The sequence below is a fragment of the Triturus cristatus genome, chromosome 5_2 (assembly GCF_964204655.1).
Source record: "Triturus cristatus chromosome 5_2, aTriCri1.1, whole genome shotgun sequence".
NCBI classification, from domain to species: domain Eukaryota; kingdom Metazoa; phylum Chordata; class Amphibia; order Caudata; family Salamandridae; genus Triturus; species Triturus cristatus.
Window position 1 is genome coordinate 32698750 of NC_140588.1, and position 23687 is coordinate 32722436.

Genomic DNA, 23687 nt, shown 5'->3' on the forward strand with positions numbered 1-23687 from the left:
TTGTGGGACGTAAAATGCCGGAAGGGCCTGGCATAAGAACATACAACCTCAAATAGGTAGATTGCTCAAGAATATTATAGTTTCGGCGGCTATCCCCCTATCCTTAATGGGGAAATCGTCAATCTTTAAAATGGTGGCTTGGCACATTTGGTATATCAGTCAAAAAACTAGACATTCGAAACACCTTTTTTGCAAGGATCATCTCCATTTTGAGGTGCTTTAGCTGGAATCAAGTCCTTTGCGAAATAACCTTAGCAAACATTTTTCAATATATATTTGATGGTGGAGTGGTGTACGTCAACATCACATCCTACAGTGGAGCTGCACATTTGGTGATTCTTAATAAGTGGTGGTATGAAAAACAGGATGGTCTGGCCTTTGCGTCTGAAACACGAGCAGTGACCTTATTATATGGTGGGCGACCCAGCTCTCCTTCCCCAAGCCACAATCAGTTGGGAATTCCAAATCAGGAATGACACAAAGAGGGCCTTGAGATGGAAGGAAAAATTAACAAAAGAAACCACACTATGGGCTAGGCGGCAGCTCTGTCAGGTGATTGAATTAAAGGGTTTTAAACAATATGATGGGGGGAAAAGATGGCGGCCGCAACTGTGGCTGAGTAAGCTGGTGTTGGCGTTCTCTCCCCCCTAGGAGCAGTTTATCTGTTTAATTGTATGCTGTGACCAGTACCTGTTTTTGTTGGATGTTGCTGTGGCGGCTCTGGTGTTTGAATCACGGCCTCCGTCCCCGGACTTTGGTGAGCCGTATCCTTGGTGCGGGTCCGTTTGCAGGCTGCTTCGTGTGGGCTCTCCAACTACATCAGCCTGGTTTACAATCTGGAATGCCGCCTAAGGGCCATACCCAGGTCCGGCCCGGGGCACTGCGAAGCTTGCAGCGGGAGTTCAGACGGCGGCTTTGGCCCGGCGTTTACCTTCGAGATCGACTTCAGCGTCAGCTTTGGCTTCGGCAGCGTCGGCTGCTGCCGGGACACAGACACAGACACAGACAGCTGCTTCATCACCTGGCAGCGTCTCAAGACTCCAAGCTTCGGTTTCAGCTATGTTTAAGCCACGGAAGAGTGTAGTAGGCGGGGGGGTCTTGAGTCCTCCTGCCGTCGATCCTTCCGATCCTGTCTCTGTCCCTCAAGTGCCTGGAGCCCAGGCAATACCTGTGGATAATGCTGCTTTTCCTTCTCTTGCTGCGTTGTCTGGGAGCATTGCAGAGGGTTTCTCTGGAGGGAATCAGCCAGGGGGTGCCTCGGCTGCATCAGCTCTCGGTTCAGATTCCACCCAGGGCTTAGTTCAGGAATCACAGGGTATGCTGGGAGATATAGTTTTTTCGGCCCAGTTACCTAACTTGCAACAGGCTACTCCCCTTGAGGACCCCCTTGCTCCTCACACTGCTCTCCTGCAATTTTCTACTGTCCCTCCAATTGCTGAGGTTGAAACGGATGTGGATAACTTTTTTTCACTTTCTGAACACACTGGTTCATTGGGAGAAGATGGTGGACTGATTAAAGACTGGACAGAAGATGAGGGTAGTGACACCGGCGATTGGCGAACCAACGATGTCTTGAATTCTGCGGGTACTCTTAGTGGACCTCCTACAGTTCGCAAGGCTCCGACGGATCTTGCTTCAGACACTGGATCGCTGACATGGGATTATTCTTTCTCATTGAAAGGTTCAGATGTATTATTTTAACTCCACTTGTCTAACAAACAAAAGGGAAAGTGTATATATTGAGTTGGGGCGTAAATAAACTATTCTTACTCAAATCTAACAAACATTGGTGAAAATGCATGCACTGGGGGATCAAATAAAATAATAATTAAAAGGAATTCCTAAATATAAATAACATTTGTATAGATCATAAGTGTATTGATACAAATATAACATTAATATATATATACTGTAAATTCACTTTTTAATTCTATTAACTAAATATTAATAAAAATACAAATTATGTCCCAATCCCCTATAAGCAGAAAAGAAAATAGATAAAATCTCCTATTACAAGCAATTATTTCTGTTTTTATTTGCATATATGTTTATTATATTTTAAAACAACACAAACATTACCCAATATGCCCAAATCCAACTAAATAATTGATTGAATCTGTAAAAAACATGGAAAATATGAAAGCAGTAAAAATGCAAATAAATACTTTAAAAATAGCAATATCCACCCAAAACCCCAAAACATAGCCTTACAAAATACCTAAAATATTAGTTTAAGTAACAAATACAATTATTTCTATTATTAACATAAATAATAATTAAACATATTGACATAAATCCTAATGCACATGTGGCGAATTTTTTTTTTCAAAGTTATTGTCTATAGTTAATTTAAAAACTAGGCAACTAATACCTCGATAAACCTAAAAACCTAAATAAAAAATGTGTATTACTATAATAAGATTTTAAAATAATTACAATTATTACACAACATAAATTGTTAATCAAATAAAAACATGATACAATACTATACAATAAAAAAGAATACTTTTTTGCTAAAGAGTGATTATATCCTTGGGATTTTGTGGGACGTAAAATGCCGGAAGGGCCTGGCATAAGAACATACAACCTCAAATAGGTAGATTGCTCAAGAATATTATAGTTTCGTCGGCTATCCCCCTATCCTTAATGGGGAAATCGTCAATCTTTAAAATGGTGGCTTGGCACATTTGGTATATCAGTCAAAGAACTAGACATTCGAAACACCTTTTTTGCAAGGATCATCTCCATTTTGAGGTGCTTTCGCTGGAATCAAGTCCTTTGCGAAATAACCTTAGCAAACATTTTTCAATATATATTTGATGGTGGAGTGGTGTACGTCAACATCACATCCTACAGTGGAGCTGCACATTTGGTGATTCTTAATAAGTGGTGGTATGAAAAACAGGATGATCTGGCCTTTGCGTCTGAAAAACGAGCAGTGACCTTATTATATGGTGGGCGACCCAGCTCTCCTTCCCCAAGCCACAATCAGTTGGTATTCCAAATCAGGAATGACACAAAGAGGGCCTTGAGATGGAAGCAAAAATTAACAAAAGAAACCACACTATGGGCTAGGCGGCAGCTCTGTCAGGTGATTGAATTAAAGGGTTTTAAACAATATGATGGGGGAAAATATGGCGGCCGCAACTGTGGCTGAGTAAGCTGGTGTCGGCGTTCTCTCCCCGCTAGGAGCAGTTTATCTGTTTAATTGTATGCTGTGACCAGTACCTGTTTTTGTTGGATGTTGCTGTGGCGGCTCTGGTGTTTGAATCACGGCCTCCGTCCCCGGACTTTGGTGAGCCGTATCCTTGGTGCGGGTCCGTTTGCAGGCTGCTTCGTGTGGGCTCTCCAACTACATCAGCCTGGTTTACAATCTGGAATGCCGCCTAAGGGCCATACGCGGGGTCCGGACCGGAGCACTGCGAAGCTTGCAGCGGGAGTTCAGACGGCGGCTTTGGCCCGGCGTTTACCTTCGAGATCGACTTCAGCGTCAGCGTTGGCTTCGGCAGCGTCGGCTGCTGCCGGGCCACAGACACAGACAGCTGCTTCATCACCTGGCAGCGTCTCAAGACTCCAAGCTTCGGTTTCAGCTATGTTTAAGCCACGGAAGAGTGTAGTAGGCGGGGGGGTCTTGAGTCCTCCTGCCGTCGTTCCTTCCGATCCTGTCTCTGTCCCTCAAGTGCCTGGAGCCCAGGCAATACCTGTGGATAATGCTGCTTTTCCTTCTCTTGCTGCGTTGTCTGGGAGCATTGCAGAGGGTTTCTCTGGAGGGAATCAGCCAGGGGGTGCCTCGGCTGCATCAGCTCTCGGTTCAGATTCCACCCAGGGCTTAGTTCAGGAATCACAGGGTATGCTGGGAGATGTAGTTTTTTCGGCCCAGTTACCTAACTTGCAACAGGCTACTCCCCTTGAGGACCCCCTTGCTCCTCACACTGCTCTCCTGCAATTTTCTACTGTCCCTCCAATTGCTGAGGTTGAAACGGATGTGGATAACTTTTTTTCACTTTCTGAACACACTGGTTCATTGGGAGAAGATGGTGGACTGGATAAAGACTGGACAGAGGATGAGGGTAGTGACACCGGCGATTGGCGAACCAACGATGTCTTGAATTCTGCGGGTACTCTTAGTGGACCTCCTAAAGTTCGCAAGGCTCCGACGGATCTTGCTTCAGACACTGGATCGCTGACATGGGATTATTCTTTCTCGGCACAATCTGCCCCTCAAAGTACTTCTCAAAATCCAGTATCTTACCCTTTGGAATCCGATTCAGGTCCCCCCTCAGGGGAAATCTCTTTAGCCACAAACTATCAAATAATTATGGCACATCGAGAGGAGACGCGACAGGAGAGCGCCCATGCCCAGGGGGCTTGTCGCAGGGTTCAAAACTCCCTGTGCAGAGTCATCAAGACTTGCACGGACATCGCTTCCAGGGTTACGGAAGCTGAATCTCGGATTTCCACTCTCGAGGAGGATCTAGTTATTCATAAAGCCACTATTGATTCAATCCAGTTACAGAGGGGTGACATTCAAGGGAAGTTGATCGACATGAAGAATCGGGCACGGAGGAATAACCTTAGAGTACTGGGGGTTCCTGAAGGTTTGGAGGGTCAAGATACGCGCCAGTTCGTTATAGATTTATTTACGGAAGCATTTCCAGAGGTGAAGGAGTGGGACTGGCGCCAGGAGATCCAGCGCACCCATCTCTTTCCCTTTAAAGTAAAACATCGTTCGGTTCAGGCGGATAATAGACCACGAGCTATTTTAATATGTTTGCATAATTTACTGGCACGAGAAAGGATTTTTGATCTGGCCAGGCCTGACAGGCAAAGATCTGGGAAGGGTTGTCAGTTTTTTGTTAGGCCGAACTTTTGTCCAGCTACAGTGGAGCGGAGGTGGCAGCTCCGCCAGTTGATTGTCCCTTTTCAGTTAAAAGGGGCGCAAGTTTTTTTGTTGTTTCCCTCCAAACTTAAAATAATTTTTCATGGCCAGACAAAATGTTTTGAGTCTGAGGTACAGGCTAAGGCATACTTGGACACGTTACAATGATTGCTCAATGCAAATGGAGTTATTTTGATTTTTTGTAACAGTAGGTTGTGTTTCTTCTAGCTCCTTGGGTTTCTCTCACGTATAGTGACTCCTGGGGGGGGGGGTGTCTGTCTATACCGGCTTCTACATCACTGGGATTTTGTTCCCGGCCTTGTTCGGGGGGAGGGCAGGGTTTGGGTGGGGGGGGTGGGTCAGCAGGGGTGTGGGGTGGGAGGGAGGAAGGGGTTAGGATGCACGGTAAAAACAAGCTTGACGGCTATACGGCTATCTTTGACAATCTAGGCTTAAATCAGCAAATTAAAAGTGTTTTTTTCTCTTTAGGTTTTCTCACGTTAATGGATAATGGGTAAAATTTCTATTGCTTCGTGGAATGTCTGTGGTCTCAACAACGCGAGGAAGCGTGCTTTATTTGCTCAGGTTATTCGCTCTTTTTAGTTAGAAGTACTCTGTCTTCAGCAAACTCATGTTCCTTAGAACAATAGGGAGTGTCTTAAAATTCCAGGGTTTGACCTGATAGCATGTTCCCGGCAGACCTCCATAACATGGGGGGTTGCTATACTAATGAAGTGTGGGATAGGATCATGCCCGAGATACAGTCGAGATGCCGGGGGTCGCTGGGCAACTGCGCAGCTCTTGATTAATGGTTTAACTCTGACAGTGTGCACCGTGTATAATTCAAACTTTGACGATCCTGAATTACTAGATTTCCTAAATATCGAGCTGGCTATCTGGCCCCAACCCATTTGCCTTTGCGGGACTTCAATATCAATATGTCAGCTAATTTCAATATATTAGGAGGGCAGACTTACTGTGGTCAAAAACCTAGAGTATATAGAGCTCTACAAGCCCTTGTCCAAGAACATCTCATGACTGATTTATGGTTCTATTATTGCAAAGATAAGGAGGGGTCCACTTATTTTTCTGCCCCCCCATAAAAAAATGGTCCGATTAGATTTTTTTTTTTTTTCGGTTCAGTTGGCAGCTTCTTCCTCAATTTCAATTCTTCCTAGAATATTGTCAGATCATACCCCTTGGTTATCAAATGCATTATAGCAGCTGATAGGAGTACTTTAAGGCCTTGGACTTGTGAGCGGAAGCTGCTCTTAGATTCAAAATAAATTGATTATTTGAGACCTTGGGTAACTGAATTTTTGAATATTAACAGAGGCTCGGCCCCCGATAACATACTTTGGGATTCGCTCAAGGCTGCCATTCACGGGGAAACTAAAAGCTTTTCCTTTTTTCGGCAAAAACAAATAAGAGATCAAATCAAGGATCGGCTTGATGAATTACGTAGAGCTGAAATCCTGCTTACTACCACAAATAGGGAGGGAGGCGCCTTAACTTTAATCCAAACTCAGGGAGCACGTATTAAAGTTTCAGTGCAGGAGTTTTTCGGGCAGGACCTGGCGGCCAAATACCTGCAGTTTCGCTCGACAATGTTTGAGTATGGGGAGAAGTCTGGGCGGGTTCTAGCCAAGCGGCTTCAGCAGCACGGATTAGCCAACCGCATTATCAGGATTCAGGATTCTTTGGGGGTTACTCATGAGACCCCTGAAGGGGTCCTATCAGTTTTTTTTTAATTCTACCGCTCTTTATACACCGAGGACGCTATTCTGCACACACTGGATCGCGAATTTGCTGTTTTTTTTGAGGGACTTGACACAGTTAAAATTTCGGACCATCAGAATATGGTCCTGGCGGCCCCAATCCAATGGGATGAAGTGGTTTCAGCAATGAATTCACTGGCTAGTGGGAAGGCTGCGGGACCTGACCTTATTCCTTTGGAGTTTTACTGCACATTTCGATCAGAAATACAGGAGGATTTTTTACGGATTTTGAGAGACGCCCAACGTGGGATTATTCCAGATTCTTGGCGCTTTACTTCTATCATTCTGTTAAAAAAAAAGGACAAACCCAAGCTGGACCCCGCCTCTTTCCGTCCGATCTCGTTAATAAAAATGGACAGCAAAATCTACTCAAAGATTTTGGCGGCTAGATTGGCTTTGGTTATATCCCCCTTGGTTTCTATTTGCCAACATGGATTTATCCCCGGAAGGGACACGGCGGATCATGTCCGCCGTGTTATTGCCCTCCTGGATTGGGCGCAGTAAACCCATTCCCCTCTTGCAGCAATCCTGTTGGATGCCGAAAAGGCGTTCGACAGGGTAGCTTGGGAATTCCTATGGAGGGTTCTTCGGTGGAAGGGCTTCTCCCCGGATTTTGCTCAGGCTCTTCAATCACTTTATATTGCCCCTCAAGCTTGTTTGTCAATTTCAGGGAACCTTTCAAGACCATTTGCAATAAACAGAGGTACTAGACAGGGTTGTCCCTGTTCACCCTTGTTATTTGCTCTTTATATCGATCCTTTCCTAAGTACAATAGAGCTTTCTAGTAAGATCTTACCTGTCGAGATCAATTCGGTTTTAAGGCATTAGCTTATGCTGATGATATTATAGTCATAACGAGGAACGTGATATCGGCGTTACCTGCTATTAAGACTTTAGCGCACACTTTTGGGCGGCTCTCAGGGTACAAACTTAATGTCCAGATAACCCAGATTATTCAGTCATCAATTATGGTATCCACGGAAATTCCGGTGGTACAAACTGCAATGTATTTGGGGGTTAAAATCTCGGCAGCAGTAGAACAGATACCAGACATGAATATTCTACCAATTATTGATGACGCCAATTCTACTTTATGTAGGTTAGATAACTTACATCTCTCCCTATTTGGTAGAAGGAACATGTTAAAGATGTTGATCCTGCCGAAATTTCTATTCATTTTCAGGACTATACCCCTGGAATTTTTGCAGGCTAGCCTTAACAGTGCAGAAAGATGCTGCAATAGAATTTTGTGGAGTTATCATATGCCCCGTAGAGCCGCTAAATGGATGGTCCTTATATTGGACAGAGGAGGGTGGTCAGTCCCTAGTCTCTCTTTATATTATTGGGCTGCCCTACTTCAGCACTTGGCTCCCCCACTGTTTGGCCTCCGTGGTTCACTTCCTTTATCCTGCAGTCCCTCTATTTTTGAGATTAGCTTAGGACAAGAGGCTAAGGGGCTGCTCCTCAAGGTTCTTGAGCCAAGCTATTATAAGAAAACTAAATTTAAGGTTATAGCAGCTATGTATTTTGTTTGGAGGAAGGTTTGTCGGAAATGGTCGATACCTAAAATAAATTTTTACACTCCATTTATTGCTGCTAGGCTTTTACCGTCAATCTTTCAAGACTTAGTTACAATAAGGTGGGGATCTCATGGTATCCTTACGTTGGGGGACCTACTCTATGAGGGTAAAATGGCCTCTTTCGCATTCCTAAAAGATAAATATGCTTTGGCATCATGCGACTTTTTCAAGTACTTGCAGCTACGTAGCTACATAGATCGCCTTGTTATTAATTCCCCTAACGCATTAAGTAAGAACTCTCTCATGGAGTTAATTCTAAGGAGGGCCCGTTTGAGCGCCCTTTATCAAACCCTTTTAAAGGGCCTTCCCGACGATCTTTCCTTTCAGATGGCAAAATTAGAAGGTAAATTTGGCAAGGCAGATATAGATATTATCCATGCACTGGATCTGTCTAATTCTGTATTGATTTCTGGAAGTTTACGTTCACAAAGTTACATGGCTATGTTTGATTTATATTTTACTCCAGCCAAAATTTCTAAATGGGGAGCGAGTGGCGGTCAGGGGTGTCCTAGATGCGGGCTGGTGGCAGCCAACGATGTCCATATGTTTTTTTCATGTGTTAAATTGCATAATTTTCTTTATGATATTCAAGTATTTATTAATAACTCACTTAATATTCAGATAGAACTTTCCTCTGAATTAGTAATAATGGGGTGTTTGACGGATCCAAGTCTGGATAGACCATTTTTTGAATCAGCTTTTCTCTGTATTGCAATGTCCTTAGTTCGTCTATGCATAACCTCCGAATGGATTAACCACTCACCCCCGACTTTCTCGAATTGGAGGGCGAGAATTCTTGCCCTTTATAATCTGGAATCAGCGGTGTTTCTAAAAAGCGGGAAAAGAAGGCGGGATAAGGGTTTAAGGATTTGGGCCCCTTTATCGGTTTGGTACAACAAGTAATATTCTTTGGGCTTCTTGTTACTGCCTGTTGAGACTATCTGTATTTGTGCTTTTGCTTGCAAATTTATATTTTGTACTGATTACCAAGATTGTCTAAGTTATGTGTTTTTCCTTAGGCTTTTGTATTGTCAAGCGGAAATAAAAAAAAAACAATATGATGATATAGGACCATCTTGTTTTTGGGATGTACTGTCAGCAATAAAATCATTCTCGGATCTGCAGGGAAAATATGACCACCAGCGCTGTCAGTTCTTCCTTTATCTTCAGCTTCATCATGCACTTGCACCATACCTGGTGGACTTAGTGGAGCTCCCAAACTTCAGTCAACTGGAGGCTGAGGTGCTGACTGAAGAACTGAAAGATCACAAAATCATACAAATCTACTGCTCATTGATTGTAACCACCCCAGATTCTTTTGATCAGCTGCGGTACACATGGGAACAGGACTAGGGCCCAATCTTGGATGAGGACTGGAGGGAGGGGCGAGCATCCTTGCGACACTTGGCAATTGCGTCACAATTCAGATCCATTCAACTAAAATATTTACATTGCGCTTACCTTTTGAGAGGGTGTGCATGCCTCTTTATGTGGGGTGCTAGGCTGAAAGCTGCCAGTAGAGCGTAGGGGGAAAACCCAAATGTTGTTACTGGTGCAAACATCTGCAACTTCAATACCAAATACAAAACAATTCAAATCTCCTAGTAAGTATAATGTGAGCATGTTCTTTTCAGATAGGAGGTACAAAGTTCGATCAATTTAAGTAGTAAATAGTCTTCTGTTCTCTACAATACATTACATACATTAACCAGAAGAAAATATGGTGGATTACAGCTGGTTTTAGATTCAAAAAGGACAAAAATAAAATTATTATTACCAGATTAAGAACAGTTATAGAGCACCCACTAGTTAATTTTTCCATAAAGGTAGGTCCAGCTTTTTGTATGTCCACAAGATGAAGGCACAGCTCTAACATCAAAGACAATAAATCAGTCAATCAGACATTCAGATAGATGGCAAGTTTGCATTGGTAGACAAGTTCATGTCTATAACAAAACATCAATTTTAGTATTAGCCTGTCATCTACTACTAATGCCTGCTAAAGTCCTTGAACACAAGCTCTAATTTAATGGGCATTTAACCCGTTGCGTGCGTCGGACGGCCGGGAGCCGTCCGACGTCAAGGTGGGCATGTGCGTTGGACGGCTCCCGGCCGTCCTTGCACCCATCCATGGGAGAAGCACTGACGCTCCCCCGTGGGCCGCCCTTTAAGGTGCCCCCACCAGGGATGACAGGGGAAGCCCTTCCCCTGCCTCCCCCGTCCCCCCTCTACGTCATATAATGATGCGCTTACGTCATTAGAGGATTCCGGACATGCTGGAAGCCATTACTTCCAGCATGTCCAAGAGAGAGGAGGTGAGTTTCTCCTCGGGGGAGGGGGCATTTAAACAAGAGAGGCATCGGGGGTAAAGGAAAGGGTTTTCCTTTCCCCTCCCCTCATGCCTCTTTTGAGCGTTCCTGCTGCACGATTATGCGATCGTGCAGCATGAATGTCCACTAGACACCAGGGAATGTTTATTTTAAATTAAAAATCTGCTCAACTGTTTGCAGGGAGCAGCCCCTTAGGCAAGGGTCGCTCCACTTTTCGGGGCAATATCTTTTGGCTGTGTCTGCCCCCCTAAGGGGCAGATCTCGCCATTTATTTTTAAAAATGGCCCACTAGACCACCAGAGGATTCTTTTGTGGGGAGTGGCCCCTTGGGCAAGGGTCGCTCCCCTTTGGGGGCAATGCTTGTGGCTGTCTGCCACCCTGGGGGGCAGATCTCACCATTTTTTTAGTGGCCCACTAGACCACCAGGGATTAATTTGTGAGGAGTGGCACCTTGGGCAAGTGTTGCTTCCATTTGAGAGCAATGTTTTTGACTGCAGCCCCCCTGGGGGGGGGGGGGGGATCTCACTATTTTCTTTTTGTAAGTGGCCCACTAGACCACCAGGGATTCATTTGTGGGGAATGGCCCCTTGGGCAAGGGTCGCTCCCCTTTGGGGGCAATGTTTTTGGCTGTCTGCCCCCTGGGGCAGCAGATCTCGCCATTTTTTTTGTAAGTGGCCCACTAGACCACTAGGGATTCATTTGTGGGGAGTGGCCCCTTGGGCAAGGGTTGCTCCCCTTTGGGGCAATGTTTTTGGCTGTATGCCCCCCTGTCAGGGCAGATCTCGCCATTTATTTTTTGTAAGTGGCCCACTAAACCACCAGGGATTAATTTGTGGGGAGTGGCCCCTTGGGCAAGGGTCGCTCCCCTTTGGGGAGCATTAATTTTGCCATTTCTGCCCCCCGGGGGCGCATATCGGCTGATTTTTTTTATATGGCCACTAGGCCACCAGGGATTTATTTTTTTTATGTTGGGGAGCGGCCCCTTGGACAAGGGTCGCTCCCCTTTATGGGAGGATGATTGTGGCCATTTCTGCCCTCTTTGGGTGGCAGATCAGCAGTATTATTTTTGGCCCATCTACCCCCAAGGGGGGCAGAAGCCACTAGACAACAGGGTTTTCAAAATTTGGGTGTTGGGAGTGGCTTCTTGGGCAAGGGTTGCTTCCTTTTTACGGGGGTGAATATTTCATTTATACTCTTAGGCCCACCTACCCCTTAGCTTGGCTGGTGGATTGTGTGTGGACTGGTGCATTATTTGCATATGTGATTGTAATGGTTTTTTCTCCTTTTTATTCTAGTTAAAAGCTTTTGATGCTGGTTTGCGGTTTCGACAGTGGTTGTTCTGCAGTTTTGCGTAGTTGCATTTATTTGGTGAGAAAAACATTTTTGCTGTGTTTACTCCAAATGAGTATTATTGTCATGCAGGAATGAATTTTTTTGTAAGTGGTGTCATAATTGCAGCATATTTAGTTAGTGTTTTGAGCATGACACTCTTTGCAATGTGTTTTGCATTGTCTTATGTGTAATTTTCTTTTTTCTTTTTTAGTGGGATATTGTTGATCCTTACTGTATCTGTGCAGAGTAGGTGGCGGTGAGTCTAGCTGCTTCAGGGAAGTGAGTGGTATGGTTTTGAAGTACATAGGTCTTTGTGATAAAGACACATTTTGTTTATTGCTTATTTTAGAAAGTGTTTGTTGTTGTTCACTTGTTTGACAAGTTTCCTTTATTACTAAGGATTATGGCTAGCCGTAGAATTACTGCTCAACAGGTGGTTGGTAAGCTTTTTGAATCTTCCTCTGAGCAGGATTATGATACTGACAGTGCGTCTGAGGGAGAGGAGGGAGTGCAAGATTCTGGCAGTGAGTTTTCAGTCCACGAGAAATCATCTGATGATGAAGCTACTCTCAGTGCAGAATGCAGATGAAGCTACTCTCAGTGCGGATGAAGTGCCTGTTTTAAAGAAGGACGCTGATGTGTCGATGGTGCAGCAAGAGACATCGGCATTGCAGCCTGAGGCTGCAAGGCTTCCTACTGGAACTGCTTGACTCTGGGTTGATCCAAACATGGTGCAGCTGGTGTTGCCTGCCTTTAGTGGTGATGCAGGGTGTAGAGTGGATTGTGAAAATCTTTTGCCTATACAGTTTTTTCAGTTGTTCATGGATGATGCATTTTTGGCTGAGATTGTTGAGCAGACAAATTTGTATGCTGAGCAGTTTTTGAGGGAAAACAGTGCCAGACTTAGGCCCCGCTCTGGAGCAACCCTGTGGACTGCCACAAATCTGGATGAGATGAAGAAGTTTTGGGGTTTGTCTTTTTTGATGGGCTTGATAAGGAAGCCGTCCATATTGGTCTACCAGTCCCTTGATGGCAACGGCTATATTTCCTGCAATTATGAGTCGTGATCGGTATTTACTTTTGCTTCGGATGCTGCATTTGGTTGAAAATGCTTTGGCGGTTGCCACAAGATCACCCTGACTGTGACTGTCTTTTAAGATTCGGCCTGTTCTTGATCACTTTGTAGATTGATTTTCAGAGATCTATACTCCAGGGAAAGAAATAGCTGTTGACGAGTCTTTGGTCCTGTTCAAGGGCCGTTTGGTTTTTAGGAAGATGGGTGGCCAACTTCTTATACCAAATGTAAGCCTTACGAACCATAGTGTAAGGTTCCAACCGCTGATCTACTCTATCCACACCACCCATGTGCTTATTGTAGTCTACAATGCACACAGTTTTGCACACTTCAGCAACCTGACCCCAAACAGTCACAGGTGAAGTACTCTCATCATGAATGGTAGTCAGCATGTACACATCCCTCCTGTCCACAAATTTCATAGCTAGCAGTTCCTCACTACGCAAGGCACTGCACTCTCCCCTCTGAAGCTTTTCAAAAACAAGCTCTTTTGGGTAACCTTTATGGTTAGAGCGGATTGTGCCACAAGCAAAAGTGTCCACTTTGAACAATTTCTTAAACAATTGCGCAGCAGTGTAGAAGTTATCAAGGTACAAATGGAGGCCTCTGTTAAACAGTCCTCTAGCAAGATCCCAAACAATTTTCTCTGAAACTCCAAAAGTGGACGGACAACCAGGGTGGTCAATAGTTGAATCCCTACCAGTGTACACCCGGAAATTATAGCCATATCCTGTCCTACTCTCAGAAAACCCAGGGGACCCGCTTGCAAAAGCAGGTTGTTTTGAGGTGGGTAATTTTGATGTCACCTCAATAGGTTTTGGGCCCTTGCCTGTCGTCGGTACTTGACCCACCCATGCGAGTGAGGTACCATTTTTTTCAGGAGACCTGGGTGGTAGGAAATTTGTGGATCCACGCAGATTCCAGAACTTTCCCACACAGAAATTTGAGAATAAAAGTATTTCTTTCAGCTAAATTTGAGGTTTGAAGGGGATTCTGAGTAGGAAAATGTTGGGGGGCTCATGTAAGCCATACTTCGCTGGACTCCCCTGGGTGTCTAGTTTTAAAAAATATATAGGTTTGCTAGGTTTGCCTTGGTCCCGGCAGAGCTAGGCTTCAAAATCTACAGTTAGGCACTTTGCAAAAAAAGTGTCCGTTTTCACTGTGAAAATGTGGTGTGTCCATGTTGCAATTTGGGCTGTTTCCTGTCACGGACACTAGGCCCTACCCACACAGCTGAGGTACAATTTTTCTTGGAAGACTTTGTGGAATGTGGGGTGGGTGGAATTTTGTGGATCCACACAGATTCCAGAACTTTCCAACAGAGAAATGTGAGAATAATGTATTTTTGTTGATAAATGTTGAGGTTTGCAAGGTATTCTGGGTAATAGGACCTGGTGAGAGCCAGTCAAGTCACCCCATCCTGGATTCCCCTTGGAGTCTAGTTTTCAAAAATGTATAGGTTTTCTAGGTTTCCTTAGGTGCCGGCAGAGCTAGGGTACAAAATTTACAGCTAGGCACTTTGTAAAAAAAGGGTCAGTTTTCACTGTAAAAATAAAGTGTGTCCACATTGCGTTTTGAACCGTTTCCTGTCGAGGGCATTAGGCCTACCCACACAAGTGAGGTACCATTTTTATCGGGAGACTTAGTGTAACACAGAATTGTAGAGCAGCTGTTATTACCTTTTAACGTTTGATGCATTTCTGCCTTCCAAATGAAAGACAATGTGTAAAAAAGAAGTCAATTTGAAAAATGTCCTATAATTCTCATGCTAGTATGGGTGCTCACAATTTCGGAAATATGCAAATATCAACTGTTTCAAAACTCTATATTTCGTTTGAATTTTAAAAATACATAGGTGTCTTTCATACCGATTTTTCCATGTATATATTTTCCCAAATTAATTGCTATATACCCGGTACATAATAAAAAAACATTGCAAGACGCTGCTCAGTTATTGGCTCTGGATTTGTCTGGTTCTTGATGAACCTACAAGTCCTATATATCCCCACAACCAGAAAGGTCCAGCGGACGTAGCAGTATATTGCTTTTAAACAGCTGTCATAATTAGAAGAAGTCACAGGTGAAAACGTTGGCACAAATCGCTGTTTTTTCCAACTAATTTTCAATTTTTCCAATATTCAACTGTTAGTTTCTACAAAGAAACCTTGAAGGATCTACAAAAATGGCCCCTTGCTGAATTCAGCATATTTTCTACTTTTCTAAAATGTATAGCTTTCCAGGATCCATTATTGCTTTCATACCCATTTCTACCATTAACTGGAAGAAGGTTGAAATACAAAAATATCAAAAATAGGCTATATCCCAGTAAAATGCCAAAACTGTGTAAAAAATGTTGGTGTTCTGACAAAAGTCTGTCAGCCCCACAAACCCTTTGTTGATACCATTTGCAGGGGAAAAAAACAGACGCTTTGATTTGCAGCACTTTTTCCCCATTTTTCCCCCAAAAAACAAAATTTAGCTGTATTTTGGCTAATTTCTGGGTCCCCTCCAGGGGAATCCACAAACCCTGGGTACCTTTAGAATCTCCATGATGTTGGAAGAAAAGGACGCAAATTTGGCGTGGATACCTTATGTGGTCAAAATGTTACAGGGGCCTAAGCACGAACTACCCCAAATAGCCAAAAAAAGGCTTAGCACGGGGGGGGGGGGAAGCCTAGCAGCGAATGGGGTTAACAGTTAAGTTTCTTATTTCATGCTTGCTCCAGTGGGTTGTGGGTGGGGCTCCTGTTTCAAATGCCTGTGATCCAGTTTAGGCTACCACAGTAATTTTCTACTATTCCCCTCGATTCCTTATTTAGAATTATCTGTCTACCCTCAGGTTTATCTTGTATTTTTAGCTGGCTCTCAATTGTGGGTTCAAGAAACATTGGACTGTTAAGGGGCTGGATCATACATATATAAGGAGTTATGGTTCTTCTAGTTGGTGTCTTTGCTTTTAAAAAGGTTTGGTGCTGGTCATAAACAACCAGGCTATTAAGCTTTGTGGTGCTGGTCATAAACAGGCAGGATATGAAGCTTTGTATTCAAATTACATTTTATTTCCAAAGACAGAAAATAGGAGGAAGAGCAAAGACTGTGAAGGGCAACGTTATATTGATTGGAAGTGATCCTTGTGCAATTATTCCGTGGGCTCACCTTTGCTTCCAAGACATCAACTCTTTCAATAAGACATGTCTTGATATTACATAAATCCGGTATCATGTTTAAAAGTTTTATTATGTTGTCCCAGTTAAGGCTATCGTAGAGCCCTTCAGACTAAAAAAGTGGAGTAAATGCTAATTTATAAAACTAGCCAGAATCGCTACCTGTGTTTTAATGAAATTTGGAGTGTTTTGGATAAGACAAAAGACAAGTTCCCTCAGAATCAATTATTAAGGTGTAAAGCTCACATACGTGGGTTCGTTTTTCTCAACCTGTAGCCCTTTGAGGTGAGGTTTTTTTGTGGGGGTCCTTGTAGTTATTTTTTTTTTAAATACTGCAAGGAACTAAAAGGGCAGCCTCCATTAATCTTCAGTGGAATATGGGAAACAGACTTATGGAAGGAGGTGACAGACTCTTAAAATGCATTGACTAAGGAATACAAAAAAAAGAGGTGAGAGGAGGAGAGTGAAGAAGTTCTCCAGGATTCAGCTTACACAAGCTCTTTTTGGAGGGGCACCTGAATCCCATCTCTATTTTATCTCATTTGAGAAGACTGTCATCTCCACAATGCACCTCCACATGCTATATGGGTTTTCTGTTTCCGAAAGTGTTAATGTGGTGCCAGGTAAGATTCTAAACCCCTCTCTCACTAAAAACAATTCTGTATTCACTCATCCATATCGATATTTCTCCATACTTGCATTGTTAAGCACATATATGATACATATTCCTCAAAAACACCCTCTAATACATTTCCTATAAAAACCTAGATTTCATACAGCTACTCTTTAAAGGGGGTTGGTTACTTCGGCTAGGGCAGGATTAATTGCAAGTGCAGCAGGGCAACACACAGGGCAGGTCGACTACACACACACACACACACACAATGTCACTACCAATCTAAAGGGGATTTCTATTAATTGTGTTGTTAATCCCTAACTCTATATTTTACAATGTGTTTTTAATGACTCGTCATATTAGTAAACTGCTAGATGCTCATATTTTTTATTTTTTGTACTTTTAAGGCCCTACAACAATACGCCCACTGGCATCACAGAGCACACAGATGGTAGAAACTGGCAAATGAAACGTCTGCTCTTTTGGTCTAACCTTATTATGTGTTACTGACAGGGTAGCTGTATGTTGATTGTCACACATCCCAGTTTGTACCCTGGTCAATATGTAAATAAATTGTTGAATAAGTTCTATATTGTGTAATGAAATTGCCTTAGCCTGGACATTGTAAGAGAAGCACAATAGCATATCAGTTAGGCCTTCTCTTAACTTGCAGGAGAGCAATCTGCATGTCTCCAACTATGGGGGTCATTAGTATAGCGGGCGGATCGCCACCGCCCATATGGCGGTGGTGATCTGCCCCCTAAAAACCTCCGCCCGCTGCCAATTTTCCCCCCGCCACATTACCATGGCGGGGGGGGACCCCGGCGGACGGGAAAACTGTCCGCCAGAAGGCAATCCGCCCGATTGCCTACCGGGCGGAAAAGCAGTTTATATGGTGGCGGTGGCTGGTAGACACCACCATCCATATTACTATGCAGGCGGGGACCTGCCTTTCCGTGGCGGCAACGTCGCCATGGAAAGGCAGGTGGTGTTTGACATTGGGGGCCCATAGCAGACCCCCAGGGATTCTGGGAGGTGGGGGGTGCACATGGGGGTACCTATGGTACCCCCCTGCATTTCAATGTACAACGTGGCAGGCACCGCGCTGTGCCTGTCACGTTGTGCATTGAAAGGCACAGGCTGCCTTTGTGGCATTGCGGCGGGCGGTGCTCTCTGCACCGCCCGCCGCAATGTTGCAGATGCGCCATGCCCCCGCCAGTGTGACGGGCGCATGCTAATCAGGAGTGCGGGACCGCCGCACCCTCAGCGGGCGGTCCCGTTTCCCGAGGGTATGGCGGGCGGGCGGCTAATGGGGCCCTAGGTATTTAAACTATTCAAATATTATTGCCATGTATGACTCAGGATAGCTTACTCCAATGTGTATGTCTCCCTTTCCTGCCAACTTCTATCATACGACAGTACCTGGTGTCTACCTTGCGAACATCAGCACTGGTGACATCAGGGGGCATCCTGTCAGCCACAATTAAGCCATTTACCATCCATCAGTGAAGTATGTCTGGGAACCTCTGACTGTAATTTCTGCATCTCATTATTAGTCCTTTCATTTATATTTTTGTAATATAAAATATTGAAAGGTGGTTTATTATTGTTGATTATTTCCCTTTCATGCGTTTATCTAATGTGTCAGCATTTGTGGTCAAGATCGCTTTTATAGATTTAAAAAAATCATTGAACATAATCATCCTCTTTACAGCTGCTAAATCAATAAATACATTGACAACATCAGCACTAGGACCCTGGTGAGGAACAGGTATACCCATTCCTCATTCACAGCTGCCCAGATGGCACCCCTGCCATGATGGTCAGCTTGCTTGCATGAGAATTATTTTTTTCCCACAACAGTCTAAAATGTGCAGGATGTTCATGCAGTGGGGGCTGCTCTCCGTGAATCCCTCAGATTACTGACAGGCATGATGAATACAGGCCCCAGCTAGGCCCGCAGGACACAAGGGTTCGCTCTCCTGCAATGGAATCTATAAGGAAGTTGGCACGGAAACTGCAAAGTACAAAGACAAGGTTTATTAACCCTTAAGGGTGGTCCTACAATCCATACAATACCCTTCAGTATTGCATAGAGTAGCACAAAGAACTTGCGTACACAGTCCCCTTTTATACACAACAGAGGGGCTCATAAGTGGGTGGATACAGCATGAGGCAAGGAATGTTACCTTTTATGGACATTTTCGATACAAGATCAATATGTGGGCGGAGCTGACATACTCCTTGAGCCCGCGAAAACATGGTCAAGCAAGGGCTAACTGATAACAGATGTGGTCAAGCCTGGGCATGCGCCAGGCGGACAAAGGAACTATTTATAGACTGTTACTAGGCAGATTACAAGAGCAACTAACACGAAGATAGGACTCTTCTCGTGTTGAGCACGTGGAGACATGACAATACAAAATGGAGTCCAGACTTTAGTCAACATCACGGAAAGAGACATGTTCTATGGGAGGAGAATTCATGTCTTTAGTAAATGCTTAATCACATCGTAGTTTCAATTTACAACAGACGACCCTTTCAGCATTTACTGAAGACATCCGGTTTGTTAGGATAATCATCGTATATGTCAATTGTCATCATTTCTTCCACTTCTTTGGCTAAACGTTTCTGATAAGTGACATTGGAAATAGCTTTCTTATCGGGAATACAGAATGATACACATAAGGAACAGAGCAAGGGACCACATTGGACACAGATGCAGCAAGAAAACAGAACTGCTATAATTATACAGAGACCAGTTAAAACCTTCCAACCCCAAGCAGTGATCAATGCCCAAAACCATCCAGAAAAGGACCAAGTGCCGTTTTCTGTATGGATTTCAGCTGCAATTTTATGCAACCTGTTGATTGCATTATAGACTGACGGCGTGTGGTCAGGGATAAACACACAGCAACTACTTCCGATAATTTTACAAGCTCCACCTCGATCAGCTAACATAACATCTAACACCATACGATTCTGCAATGCAACAATTCTGGTAATCTGCAATTCTTCCGTAAGATTACCAAGAGCAGCAGCGGTTTGGTTTGTCACAGCCTCTACCACTCTTGTTAATCTTCGAACTTTCCTACTATTTAGGGCAGCTCCAACGAAGAAAAACAATCCTAAATTAAAATCAATGTATTGCTGCAGACTGGTGTCAGTCTGATCCACGTCATCAATTGATAGAGTACGTTTATACCTATTTACAGTCACATTATTTAACAACTTCAAATCCTTATGATAGGATGCAGGTGCCAAAAATACAGGACGCAATAGGAACGCTACATAACATACTCCGGACCAACCGGCTGGCAAACGGTAATAACCTTTATTTCCGCATACGAAGTATGTATTATGGGATGCTAAGAAGGTACTGTTATTCAACCCGTCGATGTTTAATATGGTAATACAATCGCTAACACCAACAGGAATATAACCCACACTTTGGACACACACGTCCGCTTGAGCTTGTGCCACTTGAATCACAAATTTGTCTTTTCCCACAGTGTCTCTGGTGTTCGTGAAAACATAAGGAATCGATTCATTGTCTGGTCGATACTCTTCCCATTCCCAAATTGTCCCATTCGCTTGCGGATATCCATCTTTATCCTGATGACATTCTTTATTGAGTCTGAAGAGTAATCGTCCCACTGTGGGTTTCCGAGTGGCAAAAAGCAAAGTGTACCATGCTCTACAAGAGCCATTATGAGAGAAAGGAAGAGGTATGAATGGCGTTCCTCCTTTCTTCTGATGAGCTGGCATCATACCACATATCCAACAGTTCGTAGCATTCGTGGCAACGTGGGTATGATGCAACATCTGGATGAAAGTGTTATTCAAATAAGACTGACGATGCTTCAATTCTTGATACGGAAGGGTATAGAAGTAGTGCTCCTCAGGCACTGGAGTGGTCAACACAAGTAACTCTCGAGCAGGAGTCACATCCTCCACAAACCATGTGGTTATCCCAACAATAGCTACTGTGAGCATAAAGCCTGTTGCACAAAGAATTTTCTTTTTTTCCATGTCAGAATAAAGAATCAATATCTTCCTGAAACTAAAGGCTTGTCAGAACTCTTCCCCTTGGGCAGCGGTCGATTTCTTCACCAACGGGCCAAGACGGGTGTCACTACACTAATGCAGGGCTGATCCCCCCCCCTTGCCTCATTGGCTCTCCGTTTCACTAACCCAAGGGCCGTTCTGACATCATGTCCCGATACTGAGGAATTCACTTTCTTGGCCTCAGATGATATCGCTTTCCTCCAGGCGTCGCGTGATCCGGAAAGAGCTCCTCAGCGTCGTTCGGTTCCACAGCACGGCCTTTTTCTGTGGTCAGAATCTCTCGTTGATCGGTCAATACAGCAGGCTCCACCAATCCGGGCGGTACTTTGCGGCAGTGCAGGGAATTAATCCAATTCTTTCTGTTGGAAACTCGCACAGCCGTCCTCGTTGCCAGTAGGACTTGCTCAGGACCAACCCATCTCGGCTCCAGGCTGTTCGTCCTGTCAAAGATTTTTATCATGACATGGTCGCCAGGCCGGAGACCATGTCCTTCACCGGTGGACCGATCAGGGAGCGCCTCCCGGACCTGTTGATGAATAGAAACCAAGTTATCCGTTAACTGTGCCAGATAATCATTCATCATTACACAAGGTACATCATACACAGTCTTAGGTTTTGGTGGACCCCAAATATTCATTGGACGTCCAAAGACAATCTCATACGGTGTAAGACCGATTCGAGAGTGCGGTACCGACCTAATTGACAACAACGCCAGCGGTAAAGCATCTGGCCAAGTCAAAGACGTTGAAGCTTGGATTTTAGCGATCTTGAGCTTCAGTGTACCATTATACTTCTCGACTAGTCCTGCAGATTGAGGGTGGAATACTGCGTGGAACTTCTGGGTGATGCCCAGACCCTTCAAAACATACTTTATAACATCCGCTATAAAATGGGGTCCGTTATCACTCCACAGAAGTCTACAAACGCCATATCGAGGGAAGAACTCCTTCAACAGCATCTTGGCGGTAGTCATTGCAGTATTGTCTTTCGTAGGGTATGCCTCAACCCATTTGCTAAAGGCACAAACCACTACTAGAACATACTTCAAATTGTTACAGCGCTCAAGCTGGATGTAATCCATCTGCAGAACCTCAAAGGGTGCAGTAGGTGTTACAAATCCTCCTGCTGGGGTTCGAGTACCCTTTCCTGGGTTGTACCTCAGGCAGATCATACAGGTCTGCACCACCCTCTTTGCCGTGCTAGCAATCTCTGGATGCTCCCAGACTTGGGTAAGCAATTTTACAATTGCGGAAGCTCCAACATGTGCTAGCCCATGTGCCATCTGAACCATAGGTTGTACAAAAGCCGTGGGTAATTTCCATCTATCCATCTGCTTATTTCTCCAACAACCCTCATCATCCAATTCTCCCTCACTGGACCATTGCTCCCGTTCTTTATCAGAAGCGGTCCTCTGTATTTCTCGCACTTCTTCCTTCGTATCGTGCCATCTTTCTACTTGCGACTTCACTACATACATGGCAGTAGCACCGGGCTGCATCGCAGTCTCCCGTGCCACCCGGTCTGCTAACGCATTCCCTTCTCCAACTTTATCGACTACCTTCCTATGGGCGCTACATTTAATGATGGCAATTTTCTTCGGATATGTCAATGCAGTTAAAAGATTATGAACTAACTCCCCATGCATTATTTGTACTCCATGTGACGTTAAAAACCCTCTCTCCTTCCAGAGCAGGCCGAAATCGTGCGCTACTCCGAAGGCATAGCGGCTATCTGTATAAACATTCACACACAATCCTGTACTGAGCTCACATGCTCGTGTTAATGCTATCAGTTCCGCTGCTTGAGCTGATTTCTGTGGTATGCGTGCTGTCTCCACTATTGTTTGCAATGTGGTAATTGCATACGCTGCTGAAGTTGTACCATCTGATAGCTTCAGGCATGACCCGTCCACCCACAGTTCTCCATCTACATCTGAAAAGGGCGTATCCTGGAGATCAATACGACCCTTTGTTTGTTCCTCAGTCACAAGGATACAATCATGTGCTTTCCGTGCCTCAGACTGAGTCTCGGGGTATGGCAACAATGTGGCCGGATTTAACGTCACGCACCTCTTTAACGTAATATGAGGAGCCAAAAGCGTCAGCTCATATCCCGTTAAACGGGCACTGGTCAAATGCTGCGTCTTTGTCTGATTAAGCAAGGCGTCAACAGCATGGGGGACTAATACCAACAGCTTATGAGATAACACAATTCCCTCGCTTTGGCGTATTGACACAGCTGTTGCCGCAACCGAGCGAAAACAACCAGGCAATGCTCGGGCAACAGGATCAAGTACAGCCGAAAAATACGCACAAGGGCGCTGCTTGTCGCCGTGCATCTGCACTAAAACTGATAATGCACATCCATCTTTCTCATGCACATACAGCGAAAAAGGTTTGGTATAATCAGGAGTCCCTAACACTGGTGCTGAACAGAGGGCCTGTCGCAATTTCTGAAAGGCAGTGTCACACTCATTCGTCCAAGGAAGCGGGATAGGTGTGTCTTTTGTCAAAAGGGCTAACAATGGCTTAGCTATGTGTGAAAACCCTAGTATCCATTGCCTACAAAACGACACGAGACCCAAAAATGCACGCACGTCCTTCTGCGTGGACGGCGTCGGCGTGTCCAGAATTACTTGGACACGATCTGGTGTGAGTGCACGCCCCTCCTTAGACAAAAGGTGACCCAGATAAGTCACCTTTGGTCTACAGAATTGCAACTTTTTCCGAGATACTTTGTGATTGTGGGATGCCAAAAAGGAAAGCAAGGACAACGTACTCCTTTCACACAACTCCGAAGTGTCGGCCGCCAGCAAGATGTCATCGACATATTGGATGAGGGCGACACCCTCGGGCAGAACAAAGG